This window comes from Varroa destructor, unplaced genomic scaffold (genome assembly GCF_002443255.2).
Source record: "Varroa destructor unplaced genomic scaffold, Vdes_3.0 BEIS01000001.1, whole genome shotgun sequence".
Lineage (NCBI taxonomy): Eukaryota > Metazoa > Arthropoda > Arachnida > Mesostigmata > Varroidae > Varroa > Varroa destructor.
Genome location: NW_019211454.1, coordinates 1,843,237 through 1,865,963, shown reverse-complemented (window position 1 = coordinate 1,865,963; position 22,727 = coordinate 1,843,237). Strand labels below are relative to the sequence as shown.

The following is a 22,727-nucleotide window of genomic DNA, read 5'->3' as shown; positions in this document are numbered from 1 at the left end:
CAGGCTTCGTTCATACCTAAAGCAGTGCAAACATCCACCTACATCGTACGAGTCCGTTTAGGCAAACTGTTGTCCATGAATGCTTGAAGGTCGAAGCAGGGTGATAATTAAGCGAATCAATGAGGCTCAGTATCGATCTCGATCTTATCATTGATCGATGGATATGATCGCATATTCTAACTCAAACTTATCTCCAAGTTCTTAAATAGTACGATATGATAATGTAACTTAACTCTTTAATTGTAATACAATCTCAATCTGTATATGTCAGTGGGTAACTATAAAGCTGGAGTCCAGCGGAATGCATGCTACCCAATTTCCTACCAAGGGGTAATATGATGATTTATGTCGTTTCCTGTGTGTTCTCAGGCCACGTCAGCAAAGAATAAATATTTGTTAGATACTGACACAAATAAGCTACTTTTAGCCTCGTGTTTTAACAAATAGTATTCATAATAGGAAAACAGCGAACAAATGTAGAAAAAGCAATAGCTACATTGAAGATTATTGGAAGGGTATAAGCTTATAGGTCTGTCTTGAAGGGACACGTATAGTAAGTTTAAAACGAGGTTAAAATAAGACAACTTTTTTTCGTCTGTATTTTCCATATAAATATGCAGTCCCTCTTCATGTAATTTTCCACGTATAGTAATTGCGTATACAGACTTTATTCTCCGAACCACACAATCATTGGTTGCAACGCTGGCTTTCTGCAATTGCCGGAAGGCCTTGTTTTGTTTCCGGTATAGTGGTTTTGTATACACTTGCTATGTGTGGATCTCAGTGACGGCTAGACGACCAGAAGATACGCAGCGATTTATGTGTATTACCTTAAATCTGGGTATACTAACCTAAACGTATATGTATGTACGTACGTCTTGTTGGTTTGTATATATTTATATATCTATCCAGCCTAATGTTCTGTTCTTTTCATGCGATGTTCTTTATCTATTGGGAGGAAATCTTTACACCAGCTGCTGGCCGAAAACTGCCACACCGTTATGTCCTACTAGCTGATACGGTTCCCAGCAGCGTGCTGCTTATTGCTTGTATGTTCGGTGATCGTGGTCGGTCTGGGTCCGAGTCCGAACGCTCAGATCTAGCGCATTTTCATACCCGTTTTTCCTTTTCAGGCATGCGGCCAGCTTAGAATGGCGGAAGAGTGAGGGGGAGCCAAGTTCCTGAGTTTTTCTAAGCGGCACAGTTCTGCTGCTGTTACTCCTAAGCAGGTGACGCTCAAGCGTCCAGCAGCTGCAGCTCTCTGTTGTCGCCGAGTGTCCGATGGGAAGAGGTATGATACGGTACAACAACTGGGATATGAAAGCTATAAGATGGGTGCGCCTGCGACGAGCAGAACTGAGATCGCTGCTTTGTCGTCGTCTCCCCTTTGTCCCCTCTTCGCCCCCCACCGTTAACTGGCTGCCGGAGCCGCCTATTGTGTTTGTATGCGGCAGGGGCGTTTATAGGTATAAATCATCGTTGCATTTGGGCAGGCATGCTTGTGCTGTAGTGAGCCGTCCGTAAATGCTGAGGCGTATCTCGGCTTGCTGGCGAGCGCGCATGGATTTCGCTTCAAAGGAAACCATGGTGATGTTTGAAGACGAGAGACGGATCCGGTCGGTAAAGGAAATTCCTCCCGGCGTAGCGGCACCCCGCTGGTGTAGCGATAACCGTGATGGCGGAAATTGGGCAGACGGGTCGTAAGCACGGACCCCAAGAAAATCGAGAATTCGTCGGTTGACGAGAAAGTACTACCAACCAAGCGCGCAACACACAAGTAGGATTTTACATCCGCTGTCAAAATGGCTTAACCCGCTTTTGAGGTCTGATTGAAGAGTATTGAGTAGAATAGTTACAGCAAATGTTCAATGAATATCATGATGTTTCCAAATATCTCCTCAGATGTTGAACATAAACGACACGGAAACACGTTTCACACGGAACACTGACATATAAATATTGTGACCTGACCGACTGTTTTGTGAAAGGCGTCCATATTCCCTTTAGTGATCGAGATATTGTGACTAATGAGTGGTTATAAAAATATACGTTTCAAAAGTTTGACCAAACCCATAATAGTTACTATCCTTAACTATATGAGTGACAAATGAACTAGATCGATATCCATACAACAATTTAACCGGGAATATTTATGAGACAGAATGAAAAAGTGCCATAGTATGTACAAATAGAATATAATTATTAAATAAATTACTATATATTAAGTATTTATTTTAGGTGCTTGAATGCTCCCTGAAAAATGTAAATAATAAGTTTGACCGATTGATAAAATAGAATATACCTATCAATCATCAGCGTTTAGGATGGCAGATTCTACTCATAAAAGTACGTACACTCCTAGCAAGTAAGTTGCTTTTACAATAGACGCCATACTAATATACTTGGCATAGCTTGGCGCAAAAATTGCAACCGTCCCTATATAAGTGTACAAAAAAAATCTCTTTAGTAATGTCGGTGTGTAGTCGACCTACATATTTTATTTTAACATATTGCAGTGTATTAGCTTGTTCAGCTAAATCCGGCATCCACAGAAGCTTTGTAAACATCAAATGGGAACCTTCTATTAGCTTTCAACGGGTCATTTTTTAAGACAGCATCATGGTGCAAGAACTTTTGTTGGACCACACTTAAAAGTAGTAATATATGAGTGCTTACATATGTAGAACAAACACTCATCTGGATTTGTAAATTTATCTCTTGTACATTATTGTATGAGGCTGCTTGGACGAGGGGCCTATTGCGTATATGAGTATTGCCTACGGAATGAAATATTGCAACCCCTTATTTAAGTAAACTCCATGGTTTAATATTAGTTTATTTTACACGAACGTTAAATAGAGTAGGAGGATCGCAAACTCCTGTCACACACCTGATATTCACGCTGAAAACAAGAAAGGGAAGTTAGAGCAATGTAAATTTGGTCAATCAGAAAAAATAGCCTTGCCTTTTTAACCTCTTTGTTTTTTTTCAAATCATCTGCTCCTATGGATTGCCGGAAATGGCGCCCGTTTAGAATTCTCATGGTTTTAAATAGGGAAGACTTTAAGGCGTGATGGACGTACCTTGGACCATTTTTTAATGGTTATCTGTTTCATCGTCTTATGTCCATAAAGCTCAATTATAAAAACGGCACGGATATCGTAGTGCATAGTCAGAAATCGCTTGTGTAGATTTCTAAACAATTTGTCCTTTTAAGAAATATCATGACATTTTCTTCCTGTTGCCATCTTTACGGCCAAAAAGTTTTCTAGAACTCGAGTAGCCGTCGTTGTGGTAGACGAGACAACGAGAAACCGCTAAAATTACAAGACTTCCGCATGTTAATCAGTACTGTGATTCCTCACCGATATACGGAAAAGACAATAAAATATATATACGGTAGTAAAATAGAGATATTAACTTAAACCATAACATTTCTATAAGATGTTAACAACTATCTTTGCATATGACTTGCCTACCATCAACTTTGGACAGGTAGACACTCTGTCATTGACGATCAGTGGCAACGAATTTTAAAAAAGGCAAGACCAGGACATTGTAATAAACGATGTGGATATTGAAGTGAGACTTTGTTTTTAAACGGGCATCTAATTCTAAAGGAGCGAAAATTTAACGCTCTATTAGTCCTACAGTTCAGTAGGTAGAACAAATGTTGATAAGATTTCTATCGAACAAGCACACCATTCATCCATTCGGTTTTGACACCACTATGCTCTATATAAGACGAGGTATAGGACATTTACTAATAACTAGGACAAAGCAGTTAATTCCGGAAAGGTTTAAAGAGCCTGATACGAGAATACCACAGTTGTACTGCAACAAAGGGTCTAGTCATACATGAATCGTTTCGCTGGTCGAAACCAGACCCGCTAGATATGGGCTCAGGGCGACTTGACCATTCTAGAAAAAAAAAAAAAAAAACTAGCTGCTCTTCATAGATGCTTTTAGACAAGTGGCTTGAGATCATTGAAATTGCGTTGCTCAGCTCTTGCACTTCTGCTCACGACTAACCTACATACGCGACACAACAGCGCTCAGTTTGTATCTCTCGCGCTCGGACAACTCCGTTTCAAAAACGCTGTAAACCATACACGTAGATTATGCTTTGAAGCGAAAACGGTGTCGTCTTCACAGTTGGTCTTTACGATGCTTGTCGCTAGGACAGAAATGCGTAAGGACCTCGCTACTTTTAGAAACTCCACGAGACTCTGGGGCTACAGCAACTTCACGTCATTTTACGAGGACAAAGAACGATACGGCCACTCTCTATTGTTTCGTTGTGAGAAGATACTTTAACTTTTCATATTTTCCATGAGTAACAAGACAATAAGTGAAGCTATTCTTTCCATTTCTGCTATGAGTATAAGTATATTTCTAAACTACATACGCCAAAGTCTAAGAATAACGTACACAGGGAAATACGTACACTTGGGTAAGTAGCAAATCTGCATATGGGAACATTTATAATTACAAACCTAACTGTAGTCTGAGGTTTAATCAAATAAAGGTTTGTTGCTTTCACTCTTGCAGAAGCGGAGGACTCCTTTTTTTAGGCGACAGTTTTGATTCGCTAAGTTGTAGATAATGAAGGCAATAGAAGCGTCGAACCTTCGAGGATGCTATGGTTCTCATATCTAAACTAGAATTTTCCGAAAACCATTTTCGATGGTTATTCAGTACGGTAGAATATATTTGCATAGGCGAGCATCTATTCCAGGCTATTTTACTATTGCGGCGTTACCTATTTTGCCGCGTGATTCAAGTGAGCCTGTTGCGAGACAGATACGTTATCGTTGTATATCGGCGAAATTAAAGATAGCGTTTTTTTTAATATGCATATTTATTTAATTGATTTCAAGCAACCTGGGTTGCATTCTATCTGTTCATTGTATTTTACTCATTTTAGATGTCTATTAGAATGGTCTTAATAATGACCTCAATTATGATCTGCTGTCCTCAACATAAACTGAGCTTGATAATAGTTATGCTTTAACTGACACAATGTATTATATGGAATCAAAAGTATTATAAAATGGGCTTCAACTTCGACTATGTGGTTTACCTATAAATGCAAAGTAAATCATTCATGAACTTGGTCGAACTTATCTTTGCGTAGAGCTAAAATTTTCATTACTATTTTATCTAATTAGTGTATACATTATGGCAGATGCTTGAAGAACGTTACAAGTTGCTTGGTCTACTCGAATGGTCGGACGGTGTACCCTTGATAAAAAATATCTGGTCGTGTTTTCCCTAGGCTCCTATGGAAGTGTAAGTAAAATAGTTACAATATTATTTTTGTGTGCCAAGCTAAGAAAAATGCAAAAAGAAATTAGCAGCTATAGAGGGGCCACATTTTTTAATCACATTGAAAAGTATAAGCCACATGCCAGCCCTCCACTTCAAATAAATTATCTCATCGCGGTGAGAAGATAACGTAAATTATCAGTCAGTTATGGAGTTCGATCTACACTTGTCTCACTAAAGACTAAAAAAGGAAAACTAAATATGCAGTAATAGACAGACTATCGTCAATCAACAGGGGTATATGTGACCCCCCTTTGCCATAGGGCTATAGAAAAGATGTCAGTCTAGATCAGCTGCATCAATCAGCAAAGTATGTGATTCAGCTAAAAATAACCAATCTTTTCTATTGTGACATTCCTATATGTTTTTTTATTATTACACATTTTACAGCTAGGATCATTGTAGGAGTTGATATTTGAGTACATATATCAAATACCATTGAAATTCAACATGTTTAGCAGAAGCCTAAAAGTAAATGGATGATACATAGAGACACAACGTAAAGTGGTCGTTTGTAAATAGTTGAATTACTCGAATGTGGGTTGTTAAGCCTATTCTGATTTTCTTTTTATCTTTCTGCCGTTCGTAGACCGGTCTGTCGGCTATAGGTCGTATGTAACCATTACCTCATTTTCGACTAGAATCGGCTACTTAGATTCAATCCAGAATTTCCTTGACTTCTACTAATTAATTCTAGGCCGTCCCAAAGTACAAAGTATACAGCAGGAGGTGTAATGATATCTCTAATTTTATTGACCACTACACCAAACAGTAGAACCACATATATTGGATACTACCATTGGGAAACCTAAAAGCTAATCTGTACAAAGCGTACCTTGTATAAATGGCTCTAAACATAATAACATGGGAGATCATAAATCATTGCTTTCGACCAAACAAAATGGCAAGCAATGTCGCCTTGGGGTTGTTTGAAGTCCCTGTTTGATGATGGCGTCTGAGAGAATTGATGTGTGTGGGAACATGTCCAGCAAACAGGAGTACAAATAAGAGATTTTGTGGTTGGGTGCTCTTAGTAGGCGGACAGAATAGGCTTTCCCTGAAGCTGTGGAGTTTCACACTCTAGCTTGTGATCAATGCTGCTATATTGCAACACGATATATGCATTATGAGCCTGCAGTAAAAGTATCTCTAGGATATTAGCCAAGTTTTGAGATTGATCGAAAATTTAGGAATACAAGACATTAAGAAATACTGTTTTTACCGCCACATGGATAGGAATTTTCGCTTCGCGGCCGCACAACCTTGATATGTATTTTCCGATTTTGTCTCATCTACTCCTAATTGTAGAGATGAGAATCAGATTAATATTGGTGGCAGCTGTTGTCCTCTAATACGTGTCAATATGACGATGCGTTGTGTCATGATACAGCAAAGCAGAATGCGGCATAGTTCTGGAACTTGAAGTTCTAAGAGTTCCTCTAAGAGGTAGCAGAAACCGGATATCCTAAAAGTTGCCTCGAATGAGAAATCAAGACGTTGTTGTGTACCCGTGTTTTGATGACCTCGACAAGCAGGGGTAGCCGTCCTCGAAGGGACTGCGACTGGCTTGGAAAAGCTCCGTCATCAGATGAAGCCTAACGTTTTCCGATCAGAAAAAAACATCAAATATGAAGTTGGCAAGTCCTACAGCCTTAAGTCAAGCAACCTCTCCAATATCTAATACAGACGGTTCATGGTTCCCAGATGTGGTCACGCAAGGCACACGTCTACCTTAAAAATTACAGTTTAACAGATACATCTATAAAAAAAAAGGCGAAATACTATAAATATCTATCATCTTATGTTTGGACACGATTCTTCCGGTTTCGATAGAATGCAAACACACTTTCCAAAATAGGGATATTGTGTTTAACTGGAATGCTCATGCCCTTATCAGCTGTGCAAACGATATTCACTTTTTATCCCATTTGCAATTCAATTTTATTATCGCAGCTATATATAATAATGTACAGCGGTGCTGCGCTTGAATTTGTTTGTGGAGTGTCCAGTCTTCTTTCGTATCTACTGCAGCCCTACTGGGCAATACGAGTCGCTGCAAGGAATACAAAAAACTATGTTAAATTGGCGTATGACAAAAAGTCAAATGTTGGAAATTTTTAATTATCTCACCACCTATCAATTTCGCGAGACGCCGAAGCCTTCAAAAAGAATCTAGTAAGATCACTTTTACCCACTTTGAGAAGATAACAAGTACCTAGTTTTAGACTAGGACGCAATAAAGCTTCTGCTTCGATCGTATTACAGCCTTTGTGGAAGGACAGGTATTCTATATATAGGTTTATGTTACACATACGTACACCGACATCTGTCTATTAACCACCCTCATGAACTCTGCTAGTCAGTAAACAAGCACAAAAACATCTTATAGTTTACAAAACTCCTGGTCTTTAGTAAACCGGGATCATATGCACATACCCATAGCCCATCATTCCATGTAGAATAGTTATCGAGTGCACCTCATGAGATGGTCGCAAAAAATCACTGCCAATTACCGCCTCTTGCCTAAGGCCGATGGCCTAGGATGCCTAAGGCTTACAAAGCGTCTCGATCAACGAAAAAACCTTAATAATTTGCTATTCAATCAGTTATGCACCTCCGCCAAGTGGTCGACAAAAAGTTTCGTATATTCAAACGAAGCTTTATTAAAGGGTTTTCAGTAAATATGCTATTAACTAAAAGCAGAAATACGGCGCGTAAGGAAAACTCACGAGAAATTTTGATAGCATTACTGTCACATAGGCATTGTTTTAGTAAACACGTGGCCTGCTGCTGCTGCTGCTGCTGCTACTTGATAGTCATACAGAAACAAATGCTGGAGGCGCTTTTCATCTTAAAATCTCTAAACAGCACTCAGTTATCTCAATAAAAATCTCCATTTCTCACACGAAGGATTGTTCCACCTTTCAATTGAGACAACCAATTTACTACACCAGCAACCCTTTCGTTCGGTCAGCTCCAAAACTGGTTGGATGACTGGCTTTCTTGATAACATAAATATCGTTAGAAAGCTTGGTACTGATTGAAGTCGATTTTGAAAGCAGATCAGATCAGATCAGATCAGATCATACAGGATTTAGTATCCGTGTAAAGCAAGCGTGTAATCAGCCACAGTACCTTCGTTTCTGTGATTAATGGAATCCTCGTAGTCCGAGAGAAAGTGGACAACATTCGAAAGAGACCAAATCAGATTGTCTTGGTCAAGTAACCTCCATAGCTAAGAGCGGTGGGTTTAGCTTTACTGAATAATTTTATGTGCCTGCAAGTCCGCCTAGTATTATTTGTCTGTTTAAATTCAACGATTGATACGAACGAATACGGACATATTTTCTATTAAATTTTCGTAAAACAGGATTTTCATTTCCATCAAATTTCCTATAATATCCCGAGCTGAGACTACTTTGGCCTTTTGGCGACACGTCAAAAAGCTCAATGTAATGTTTTACGTATATCCAAAATGGTATGAACATATAGCTTAGGATCAGCACATGGGCGAAGTTGTAATGTTGAGGTGCTCGAGTTATCTTATGGAAATATGTCCACATACGAAAAAAGGGAAAAGGATATATATATATATATATATATATATATAAGTTGTTCACTAAAAGAAGCATAAGAGGTTTTTCCATTTCATAAATAGTATGAAGCGTATGCGAAACATAGCAAAGTTGCAGTGGTACAAAATATAATGTTAGTATCATTATTCTGACGGATCAAAAATGATAAAATCAAAAATCTATACAAACAATCGATGAACTAGATGAGATGTCGTGCCTGAATACTCCACTGACCGGCGGATGGGCCAAATTAGTCGAGGCTATTTAACGGTACTGTGTTATTTGCGATTTTCGTATGTAGTGTAGCACGTCTAAACCGAGGGTATTTCTAAGGCTGTACCTAATTAAAAGCTTTAAGGACTTTTTTCCATTGCAATTATAGCTTCCATTCAGATTTTAATCATTCACTGGTCATTGAAAAAATATTTATTCTCTAATCCGCGAATAATTTTTACGTTACTAGCCGTGCGTCAGTCGGTCTCGATAGATAGGAACTTGTTAAAGTGATAATCATGCGTATTTGGACGACCAGTGACTAACTGATGGTTTTTCTAAACAGTCATTAATTTTTCTACCAAAAACCTATCTAGATATACCCAAAAACGGCATCTCAAACTATTTGGTGAACTTTTAGCGTTACACGTTGACGATTTTCCAATCAGCTTCATGAAAAGTCTTTTTCAGATTCATAAAAACTAATACTGACGAAAACTGTTCTTGTGCAAAAAAATACAATTTAAAAAAAAAAAAAGAATTGGATAAAAGTGGGTAAAAATTGGATAACAGGTGATCTTCGTACAAGTTCAAAAAACGATACGCTGCTATTCGTTATAACAAGTTTATTATTGTGCTCTCGAAAAAAAACTAGCTCTTCACCGCTTCCAGATGTAGCGGATGAACCCACGCCGACTACGACAAACAACCGGTGAAAATTTTTCCGTTTTAAACGCACCATTCTGTATATTACACACACGATATAGGTAGTGTTTTATATATCTCTGTGTGTGTGTGTGTAACGGGTTATTTTGTGTATAGCTTTGTAATAGTATTATTTGGTATATACCACGGCAATGTTTCACATTCACAGTTATGAAACGATATCGGTATCTAGCGTTCCTTTGTAACCCTTTTTAACGCCGAATGTTCGGCCAAGGTGCTGAAGCCGTGGTCGGGTGACGAGGTTAGGGGGTTGTTGAAAGGTGAGAGAAGCAGTAAAAGGAAGCAGGAAGAACACTTGAGACAAGTGGTCATATCCTTCCATCCATCCATCCAGTGGCCCTGCTAGAGATCTGCTGCGGTGCGTCGCGCTACCTCTGGGGTAACACTGACACCGGACACGATCATCTTTGCGGTACCGAAATTTGATAAGACAGCATCGTACGGTGAGCTACACCGTAGGTTAATATACGATATCAACGTTTCACGTTCGAAACAGGTGATATTTTGCTATATTTGGGCGCATAGCCGTTAGTATCTACATCTGTCTACATCTACGCATAATTCTAGCTTCGTTTTCGCGGGAGCGGACCCTACATCTATCTCCTAATGTTAATAGCAGCAGTTTAAATAGTACATGCAATACAGTTAAAAATTAGCCATAAAACACCAAACGCTGTTTTAGCGCAAAAGTGATAGCTTAATGGGTAATGTATTGACCTGGCAATTTTAGAGATATGTTATAGTGTAAGCTGTAACCCGCGCAGAAGCTCGCTTCGTTTTGGGCTGGAAACCAGCCGTCCGATGATACTATACGTAAAGTAGAGAGTCCTCATTTAGCGTGCAGAACTACGCTTTCTTCACCTCAGGAAGGGCTTTAATACGCATTATTGAGCAGTACATTGCGTGTGTGATGAATATAACACAAACAATATATTGTCTAGCGTACATTGGGCATACTTACACATTTAGATGCACCGAAAAAGTCCTTCGTACATAGCCTCTCTCTTTCACCAGTTATGCCGCCCAGAATGAGAACAGTGATTTCTTTTGAATGTATTTGTTGCTTTGGGCTGGGTGACCCTTCAGAGGAACGGTGTGAGCTAACAATCGATGTTGCGCGGAAAGTGTAATGAATGACGAAGTGAGTGGGGATCATCTATGCAAGTCGCTAAGAAGCTTGATGGTCAGATAGTCACTTGCTGACATACCAGGTAATCAATCATCTTGTTGTATGTTATGACCGATTAGCGAGTATGTTTGCTCAGGTCTATATTGTCAACGTTGGGCTCAAGCGCCCTTCTAGCCAAAAACGTGATTCTTTCTTTTATTATGACTGTAAATAGCACATTACTATATTATATTGATGTCGAGCTTGGTGGGTCACCCTAGCGCTTAAGCCGCATCAAGCTGCTGGACTCGTCATTGTATAGGATACGCACTGTTTACGGATGGGCCTGCATACATTCTGCCGTAGCCGCTATGTATATACACTGTCGGATGTTCCGCTGTCTGTTGAGTATCGCCAATGCCATTTTTGGCCTATCAAAAACGCCTTTCTGCATGGAATTTATTTTACAACGGGAGGACCAGGTGGCTAAGGTCAAGCCGGGATTCCTTGCCACTGGCGCCACACAGAAACGGCCAACACGTAGTAATTCGCTACCCAGTACGTGGCTTGTAGGGCGTCAGTTGTGATAATGAATCGTACCGTAAGCCAAACAACAAAGACCTTTGCAAGCGCTACTACAACGCAAAATCATATTCAAAGATTCTCTTCATGAACAGTGTCCTGCACAATAAAACAGCACAGCTGTAGCATAAGATTTTACTTTTATGAAATCTTTAATAGCTTTATATTTAAGGTATCTGACAAGGGTACAAAGTAAATGACTAATTGCACACAATGTCATTATAGCCTTTGGCAGCCTACATGGTTAATTTTGTCGGGAACGGCGAAAATAATTGCTGATAAGGTTGTAGGTCATACGTGGGTATCAAGACCTTTTGACGTATAAAGTAGTCACACTGTGTATGCAGGTCTGAATGACCTCGTGATAAGAAAGGTCTCTCAGTAGGTAAAATGTGAGAAGTGGAAGAAGGTGTACTCAATGAAAGTACCTTCTCCGTAGTAGGCAACAACTAGCGACTGGCAACTCTATGCCGGTCATTACAAGATTCGAGGCCTCAATTACATTATATTCAATGGATGGATCAAGTTATGCGTGTTGTTTATTTGAGAGATATTAGCTATGCTGGGAAAAATTAATGGAAATATGCACGTTGATGGAAGATCCATTATGGCTGCTGGTGAAGCTCCCAGTGAACTACCAATGCATACCTATGTGGTACGTGTCACGCCGGGATAACGGCCAACCAGCGGCAATCAATTCATAACTATCCAATCTGAACACTAACCTTGCGATCGACACCGATGCCACTATGCATAGACTCTTCTCGCTCTGCTCATGGATTACCCCGCTCCGTTCTGTAAACATCTTTCACTTTCTACCTTACCCAAAGCAACTTATTTTCATTGTACCTCATCCTTGAAGGCGCGTCCTGTCAGCATTTTTGTATCCACTGATCATTTCTGATCTTTTTTTGCGGAACCGTGATCAAGCAAACATGCTTTATAAATCCATTGAAATAAATTTAAAATTCTTCGAAGTTTCATTTTCTTTTAATTTATTTTACCACTCTCGTTAGATTTAGCTTATGCGTGTGCAGATATGCTCCAATCGAACCTGTAATAATTTTATGATATTTGGAGTTGACTTAGCGAAATCTAGTAGACGAACTTCCATCTTAGAATGGAAAATAATCTTATTAGTTGGCGTTGAAAAGGTGCTCCCAGCAAAAATCAGTTAATGATAAGATAGCTCCATTTAGACGACAACAAGATCATAGTAATCATTTCATACTTGTAAATGCCAACGTTTATAACAATAATAGGAATACCATCTGTGATAATAAAAGTACTACAGTGAACCTGTTATTAACGGGAGACCTAACCAGGATTGAGAAGCTGTCAATTTTGGTTACCAGTTTCCTTCGACCACAACGTTTTTACCTTTACTCAAAATTTTGACATTTGTTTTTATCGGCATAATCACCAACGGCTAGGTTTTACTACTTCAAGACCAAGTCAGGCCCGACACAATTCTTATTCCTCAGATCCATGAATTTATTGGAAAATTTATTCAAAAATTGGGACTAAGGTAAGAATGCGAACCTGAAGAAATACTCTAAAAAGCTCGAACCCATTGTTGAAAACGAGCCAAACCTGTTCAACGAGCCCCAGTCACGAAAACAATGCACCAGACTGTGTTCAACTTAGAAAAATCAAATTTCCGTGTTGGAAACTCTAAGCAACGTACATAAACGGAAAAAGAGACTATTAGAACGACTATTAATCGAGACACTCTGTCAAATAGTTGTGTATCAGGTATGAACACTAAATTAAAGTTCTTTTGAAAGGTTACTGATTTCTGAAAGGTACATGTTTTTCCTATTTGATCAGAATTAGGGTTTTAAACAAGGAAAAGGATGGGAGCTAGCTAACGTGGTTTAAGTCGAGGCTATCGTTGCTAACAACAAGGAAGTTCTTAATCGTCTATATGTTTTGATCGAGCAAGGTTTTTCAATTTTTGACCATATTTTATGTTTAATAATTTATTTTTTTTAATAATTAATAGATGCAACAAATAGTCATGGCCTATGTCTGTTCGGAGCTCCCCATCTGTTCCACCCTATTCTATTTTGTGTACATACTTTGCCCAATAAAAGCTGGTAATGAATTTTGTGTTGACTAGCTAAGATTCCTTGGCTAAACAAACAGGTATTTCGATACGCGGAGAAATGCAAAATGCAAACGACCTTGTTTCGAACGAAGACGACATCGCTATATTCGTTTCTAAGTATCCCGTCCGATAGTTCGTTGTATTTGTGATCTTAAAATAATTTTAGTAATAAACCCGAGCTAAATCTCAGTAAATATACCGCTGAAATATTCTTTAAAGCATTTAATTTTATAATCGATAGTTTTTACTATCGATTATAAAAGTAGTTTACGAAACTTTTTCTCTGTGTGATAAAATGATCGTTCAATTCGGAAGCGTCGTCTCTGGATATCCATAATCCGTGAATGCCACTAAGCACTAATTATTAAGTTACCTATTTCATTCATGAAGAAATCTTTATATGTCTTCATTCTTCCACTCTACTAGATACTGCACACGGAAATATAACATCATATTTTATATAGTTCGCTTGATAGTTTATCTAGTTTTGCTTCTCTTTCATTTTTATTCAATAAAGTAGCTCGGCTAATTTGAGGTGTAGTCTTATTACAATTTTTGTTATAATATATAGTGTTTTGCTTTGTTATAATTTTCGACCAAACGCCTGAATTGAGCTACGTATCTTTAAGGTAACGACACAACCGCACCGGCAGCTCTCGTTTCAGCTATTACGCGCGATACAAGTAGCCTGACGTTGTTCTCTTCATTCAGTACCTGCCTAACACAGGACAATACTCAATAGATCGAATGAAATTATTTACAGTTATGGAATCCAGTCTTTCGGCATGGTGGTGATAGTTCGTGGTTTTTCCACTTCTTAAAAACTCAATTTCTAGACTTTCTCGAGAAACAGAAGCGTTTTCAATGCTGCCAATGTTTCGTTCTTGAAAATTCTGATGAGCTTCCAAAAGTGAGTTAGGGAGCTTCTGTCAAAGCATCCCACTGAGTGCCAGGAAAACAATGTACAGGTATTGAAGTTATTTACTTAGGGTTTATCGTCTCGCAGCTTTATCGTTCTGCTGAGAGATCTTAAAAACACTAGTAGAAACAAATCTTAAAAAAGTGAGTTTGATATTCGGAAAGTAGGCATAGTACCTCGCATACTGTAGTTTGGCTCCGGTGCGTATCTAGTTCTTAAACGGACATGCGGTTTGTGACAGATTAAGGATTATTTTCTCCATTCTTTTAGCGATAACCTCCTAAGACAGTGCGCGGTGGCCTTGGCAAAACAAGTTGATGCGGCGCCACCTTTGGAGGTGCCGCTATCACTGTTGCCGGACAACGAGCTAAGCTGCAACGAGACTAGCCTGCCGCAGCACAAGGGGACAACGGCTGGTGGGGGGTAGTAGGGCCAAAACCACCAGACGGCTTCGAAGCTTCTTTTCCTGCCATAGCCGATTTCGAGTTATCGTATACAGAGCCTCCTACCTCCTACCACTGCGACGGTAGCAGTAGCGTGTCGAAAAGAAAAGTGATTCTTATAAAGTTACACACATTACGGGCACTACAGTGACCGCACTGGTGCTCAAGCCAGACCATACGAGCTGGATGTATCCATAGGACAAAGGACAGGCGGTGCCCATCTCTGCGGCAGTCAATGCCCCGCACTGACCATAGGAGCTGGATGAACGAATACACCAAGAGAGAGATGGCTAACGAGGACAAAAGATAGTTTTGGGGAGAAGTAGCTCCGCTATGTGAGCCCCGAGTAATCCATGTCTCGCAAAAATGAAGCCCGGCTCGTCCTCCTTAGATACTCCGTCGCATACTTCCCCTCCCCTCGCAAGTACACAGCAGCCCCTTTGCTAATAGTCGACACCACAGCGCCATCTATCCAGCGCCGTAGCTAAACTTACCAATCGCCGAACCGCACAGACGGACCTTTCCACGCCAATAGAACTAGCTGAATATGTATTTATATATTTACCTATGCATTGATTCCACCCTGCCTATACAACTACTACAATATTACTACCATCCACTCAGCGTTAAGCGACTTTAAGCCGCCAGATGGGAACTATGACCGTACTGAGGGGCTGGAATTTATCTCATTAAAAAAATGTATAATATAGATTCAAGCGTCCTGCCTCGAAATAGCGGCTACTGTCTAAAATGCGATGGTAGGAGGGTTAGTAAGAACGAAGCACATTCGACTCTGGACTTCAGCTATGAAGCTTTTCTCGATGGAATTTGAATTGAACTAGAGATAGAGCGCACCGGAACAGGTCAAAAATACATTTGGATCGGTCGTATCTAAGCTTAGGGACAATCCGTAGGCGATCTTGGTAATAGAGAGGCGAAACGAACCATGATATTGTCACTCAAAAATTATAATCATTAGGAACAGAATTGAAGATGAAGTATTTCATGTATATGGTAACAGTGCAGTTTCAGAGCGACATATATCTATGCTGTGTCTAAGGTTTTAAGGCCATATTGAAAGGCACAATGAAAGTAAGCTTGCGCACGTTAAGTTTTATTTAATTATTCTATGCCGTGAATATCATGTAAGTACTCTGCTTTGGTTACTATCAGTCGCAAAGTTCATACGCCGTTGTTGATCCACAGCTAATAAGTTTAAGGAGACCCGAGCGAAGACAAGGTTGTAAAGTTGAGGGGGAAGTTGGGAATCAGGGCATCCCTACGAAAAGAAATCAACTAGCATGTAGCGGAGTATCAGTATTTATAAGGTACAAATGCTTAGAAGTAAAATCTAACTGCTATTATTGGTTGAGAATATTTAACTAAATGAATTCAAAAGAACGAGATCTGCCATTACCGTTCTCCAATCGCCGTTATTTAAGCATTAGGATTCGCGAATGACAGTAATAGATTGTACCATGAGATCTCACGTAAGAAAACAGCGTATCTACTATTATTGGCCGGGTTTCCCTAAAAAAGGGAAGCAACAATTCATTCGTTGTCATTATCGAATATTCTGGTTCATGAGAAACTTCTCCGAACTTATTTTGGTTTCCATCCTAATTCCTCTCAAAACTGTGTTCCGTTGGAATAGTTGCCGTAGCGAGATGTAGCACATTATTTGCCCCTAGATATGGTTCAAATGCAACATACTAGTAATATATCTATACGTAGGTAGTCTATTTTAACCTGGTGTTCATCAATTATACTTGATCTAGCGAAGCAAGATTTCAACATTGTAATTCTAATTTCACTTCAAAATATTATAACGACCACTTTACAAAAGAGCACCCACAAACTAAAAAAAAAAAACCGCAGTGTCGACTGATTCATTACCACAAGTTATCTTTTTTCGTTTAACGTTGTTAAGGCACTTACTATTAAGGCCACGGAAGACGCCTTAAGAGCGTTACAAATTAGAACTTTAAACGTGAGGGTGTATTCAAGTAAATAATCAGAGACAGACAGACAGAGCTACTCAAACGTGTGAAGGGTGGAAGTAAAAAACGTTGATTATTTTTTGTACATACATTAGGAATGAACCCATAGTAATAATATTATTACTAACATGTACATAAATAATAATATTTTGCACAGCAGACTGCACTGCATCGGAGACGTCACTTTTTCGCAATGTCGCTACAGCTAGAGTTCATTACGTAGTTAAAGCACGTCAGTGAAGGCATTCGTGGTCGGCCTTGAGAGGCGGCCTAATATTCGCTGCAAAGCAGACAGTTCATTCGAAAGAACAAAGTACGATCACGTGCCTTTGTCCTAGTAAACGTTCAAGGGGAAAAAAAATAGATTCGAAATTGACCCACTCCAAGAAACTTTCATGCATCCAATCGCTCAATTGGATATATCTTATTACGACAATACAGGTGAGGTCTTGTATGCACTCATAAACCAATATGAAATTATTTATAGTATGTCAATTTAGACCATCCTATATATTATCAGTTATCTTAATTATATTAGGTCTGTTTGTAAGCTAAACGGATATTTCTAGAAGAAAAGGAGCCTATAGGTACTTGAATGTACGACATGCGCAGTCTTCATGGGAGTCCTCCTACCCAATTACTATTTCCAACAACATCGAATTTGAAGTATCGTAACCGCAAGAGAAACGAACTTTGTATTAACGGTCTCTATAGATTTTTTAGTAATCGTCTAGGGCCTATACACGCGTAGAAAAGCTCATCATTGTATAGGCTATTATTAGCGCGTTACAATGTAGGAATCAGCCTTTGATAACAGTTTCTAGATGACATTCTCTTGCCAATAGCAGAAGATAGAAGGAAGGTCTCAGTTGAGAGCTTGTTCAATGCAATAGCGCCGTTTATGTCTGAAAAAAGGATTTCTTTTCTGCATAAAATCACCGAGCTTTTGTGAAGATAGTTTAGTTGTACATAGGACATTGTAGTATTTTATGTTCCATCATATATACCTGCTAGTTTAAGGAAAACGCTACCCAAATTGCTTCATGTGCTGGTAAGCCGTAGGCGTGGATAAATACTAGTTTACTACTATGCAGTTGCTTATAGGAGTTTCGCCCTACATCGAGTGGATTATAAGTGACGGAGTTCGCCGTACGACTAAATATACGCGAAGAAGGATTTGCAGGACGGAATCACTTGACGTCACGAGTCGTCGGCTGACCCAACGCTGACTGGGGTTATCATCTAACTTGTTGAGATGTCCCTCGGGCGCTGTAAGATCTTTTTGAATTATGCTACTGCTGAGTTTCTTTCTGGCGGTCATAGCGTCTTTAGCTTGCGCTAAACCTGAGGAATGCTTAGTGGCCATAACAGAATATTCTATAACGGGAATAGAAACATATATATCAATAGATTGATATACCATGATTGCAAATCAAACTGTAGCTTTTCTACCCAGCCTTCAAAGCAGCTTCAAACGAAGCGTTAGACTGGCTGCAGAAATCTAAATTGTTAATTAAGAAAAACAAACGCCAGTCATCTGGTGCATGATATTCAAAGAGACCCTCTTCAAGAAGGTTCCCATATTCACGGTACTAAAACGTTGTAGCTTTTTGCTAAGGTTACTATTACAGATAAACAAGAGTGGATAAATTGACAAAAGCATACTTACACACAACTGAAACAGATTCTGGGTAATATATATATACTATTTTTAATATAACAAAATAATGTTAGGTAAGAATCAATGTATGAACAGATATTGGGAAATCATATTTTACGTTGGTTATGATTTGCCAAGGTGATAATACCCACGACGGTGCAATTCGCTCGGCAAATTCGGCATTTAAATAAATATAAGGTCAGATAATTAATAATTGGATAAGTAAGCCAATTTAGGGTTGTTATGGATCTGTAGATATAAAAGCAAACACAAATTACGATGACGTATATCTAGTTACTTAATTTCTAAATCGACTTAAATAAAATATTGTGAAGTTTGTGCAAACGTTACAAGCACGGCAGGTTGTTGAGATGCGACATAAAAAAAAACTTAATTTTTAAAAACATAAAACGCAGCTTATATTTTATTTCGAATTATAATCATATCTAGATAATGAGTGGGCTTCAGTTACCCAGAGATCAACCTGTACGAATTTACCTGTAGGCTGGCCAGCTAATAATCATGTTCAGAAATGAGATTCAAAAGAAGCTACTGAAGCCGGTTCCAAAGAACGGATCCCGTTTGACCAAACCTATCGCTGTAACTGCTTTTTTAAAACCGTAATTTCTGTATTTAAAAACCAGTGGTCACTGGATCAAACTCTGTTATCGATTTATATGTTAGCTACCGTTATGTAAAGACAAATAAAAAAATTGGTTCTATTATTCTTAACGTTATAGAACACAGAACAGCTTTTCGTCATATGTATGGTGCATGTGCGTGCATCTAGCTTGCAGCCCTTTTAAGGGGACATGATATTAAATTGTTAGGACCCAAAAACTTCAGAGCTACATGTGTGAAGTTTAAGTGAGAATGGATAAATGTAAAGCTCTTCGATTGCAAAATGTGTCATCAAAGTGAGTAGAAGTTAAAACAGCTGGGCTGACGGTGAAGATACGGCAGCCGACAGGAGTTAATAAAAGAAATCGAGACCCAAGTTTGCCACTTAAGAAAAGTAAAAAGCGCGGCAAAAATGGAAGCTTCAAAGGAGAATGCGATAGGAGGCAAATAAGCCCCTAAGAGTTAAGCGTAGATCAATTAATATAAGTAAACGCATGGGTATTACAATAGCACACTGAAAAACTGATACCTTTTTTGCTTAGCTTGAATAACCAAGTAAGTGGAAACTGTAATTGCACGGTTTACTCCAGTGTATATATGAGCGTACCACTAAAATTACATTAAATTAATTAACACGTGATACATTAAATCACTCCTGTATAGCATATACTGTATATAAATAACTAAGAAGAAAGACAGGTGTACCACGTTCGTTAAAATCATTAGTAAATATTTCATTTTCGAGAACTGTGATACACTTTCAATAAAGATGAATCTTAGAGTAATTCAGTTGCAAAAAGGTCTGAGAATAAATTTGACATAAGATTCAAATTAAAATGGTAATCTCCTAATGAACATCTCTAACATAATTATTTTCAAAATTCATTTGTATAAACCTGTGTTTCGTCAGATGTGGTCTGCACGTCAGGAAATAGTATAAAAGTTAGGAAACACAAACAAATACAGACATCCCCAATTTTTACTACAAAATGTTTAAAAATTGCATTTGTAAAAAAGCAAAAGATGCTTCCATATGACTAGTGTTGCTGGCAACTGTATGCCAAAGTCTCAGGCAGGAAGCAGTACATTAGCTATTGTCAATGGAGTAAAACGCTATACTTTTCAGTACGCCATTAACGATCGAGAAGACAGTAGATTTTCGTTGAACGTCAGGTTAGATATATTTATACATTATCTCCAGTGCAAAAACTCCGTTTAATAAACTTTCTTGAGGGGCGCCAAGAAGGTAGTGGACAAATAGCGAAAGACTCAAAAGACTTTTAACCTCCACAAAAAAAACATCTTCGCGAATAGATAGGCTGAAAGTCAGCGTCATGTGAGAGGCTGGGTACCCAGCTCAGTCAGTTCTTTAAGCAATTTGCTCTAATAACGCCACTCTGGGTAGGTATGATTCGCGACAATTAACGTACATGGCCCAAATCTAGCTGTTTTCTAGCGACGGCGTGCAAGTAGAGCGATGCACGAGATTAAATGGTCTTTATTTGGGAAGAAGGACTGATATGTGGGAATATTTATTTTTTCCAAATATGAGCCAAGCGTTTGAGTACTGGGATATAGGAATGACAATATTTCGACGAACGAAGTCTGTCTGTCACTGCCATCATAATAAGATCTGTTAAACATAACGTTTACGAGCTCAAAAAAAGATTTGTCTTTTTGAAGTTAGGGTAAGATACGTTGCCAATCTAAAACATATCAATAACCAGTTTTCGGTAATACAGATTAATAATATACATATATATATGATAATACAGACAGACAAACAGCTGCAATTTTTGAAGCCATACGATGTGCGACGCTGAATAAGCCAATGACAAAGATTCTGGCCAGGGAACCTGTTAGCCATACTCTAAAAGTTATTTAATTTTACAAGAAAATATTAAAATTGTATATTTGAACAAGGCAAGCACAAATCCCGTACGTTAGACAAAGAAGAAAGACTCCCGTTGCAAGCTGATTGATAAATATCTAGCTGAAAGAAACGGTCTGGCAATGTACAATATCGAAATTCAAAAATCTATGACTTTCTTTCAACGTCTCAGGCGCAAGTGAACAAGCAGATTTATGCACTTCAGACTGAAGTAACACCAGAAGAGATTACTTCAGTGCAGATATTACTAAAAGCTGTAATTTTATATTTTTACAAATCTCGCCATGCTCATGGCTTACAAAATCTCCAGGCAATGCATAGATTAAGAACAGATTATTTAAAAAAAAATCGTCACTCTATATTATACGCTCGAAGAGATTCACCTAGTTGAAGAAAGCGCATAGGGACTTCGCCACAAAATGTTTATGTATGAATCTTTTTTTTTTCGGTTGCAAAAGGACGTTCTACGTAGTCTCACAGCGTCCACTACAACAAAAGTGGATAATATTTAAGGACAAAGTACTGCGTTGTAGTAAATATGAACGTTTTCTGACGCGACCTCAGCAACTCATTAAGAAAAGTACGTAACACAGCGAGGATCTGTACTTAGACCTCGATTATTTACAACACACACCAATAATGATATATTCAAAGTCGGTGATGCATGAAAGAAGGTTATTTAGGAGTGAGGTTCGCCAGTTATTGCAGGACAAAGCGCGTAAGCGAAACGTTTGTTTGAGATGGTTCGAGGACAGTTACAGACTTTGTTCGGCCTCATCATTCATGTAGAAACGATGAAATGATGCGGTATGAACAGAGAAACAATCGTTACCGGTGAAGGGCGGTTATAATATAACAGCTCGTTTAAACGACATTGGCTATTTGGTCGCACCGACAGACACAGGCCTGAACCGAAGTACAAAGCGAGAAATGGTCATTTTCCCAATTCAGATATTAAAACGTCAGCGAAATTTCTCACAAATAATACAGTGCGCTGTTTGTTCGAGTTAAACATTTATTAGAACTAAAATTATTTCACGGAAAACGTTAAGTGTTCACTTTAAAGGTAGTACGTACGACGCATTCAGGCATAGCTCCTTAGACGGGCAGAATTGATGGTGGTTTTATACAGCAGCTGGTTCGAAATACTTAGCTGCTAAAATTAGGTCAAGAATCGTATAGATAGCTAACATTTACAAAAAATTCAAGTTCACTCTCCTAGCAGTTACTTTCAACAGTTAGTACCGTATAATATTTGAACGAGGAGAGTTTAAGGAACTTCATCACTGAAGTCGTTATAGTACCTTATCGATATCAGCCTAGAAACTAATCGTGTCTAAAGATTGCCACTCAAAGACAGTGTCACGACCCAGAAAAAACCGTCGCGCGCATCGGACTATTCGATGACGCCGGCCGTAGGACGATCAGTAGCAATGGTAACAAAAGCAATTTTGATTGCTTGATCAGCATTAGATACACAGGTATAATATGGTAAAGTATATGTATATGCATATACCACTGCAAATATATTACGTTTAATAAGTGAATATA

At 38.7% G+C, this 22,727-nt stretch overlaps 1 protein-coding gene and 1 long non-coding RNA gene across 2 annotated transcripts in view; one reads left to right on the top strand and one right to left on the bottom strand.

Moving 5' to 3' along the window:
• Positions 1 to 22,727, bottom strand: part of LOC111249860 (V-type proton ATPase subunit D-like) — a 73,820-nt gene that overhangs the window by 15,348 nt on the left and 35,745 nt on the right. The gene's annotated exons all lie outside the window — the stretch shown is intronic.
• On the top strand, positions 215 to 3,582 carry LOC147758112 (uncharacterized). Its single transcript, XR_015329304.1, has 2 exons — positions 215 to 867; positions 1,134 to 3,582. It is a non-coding gene; the product is annotated as an uncharacterized LOC147758112 (long non-coding RNA).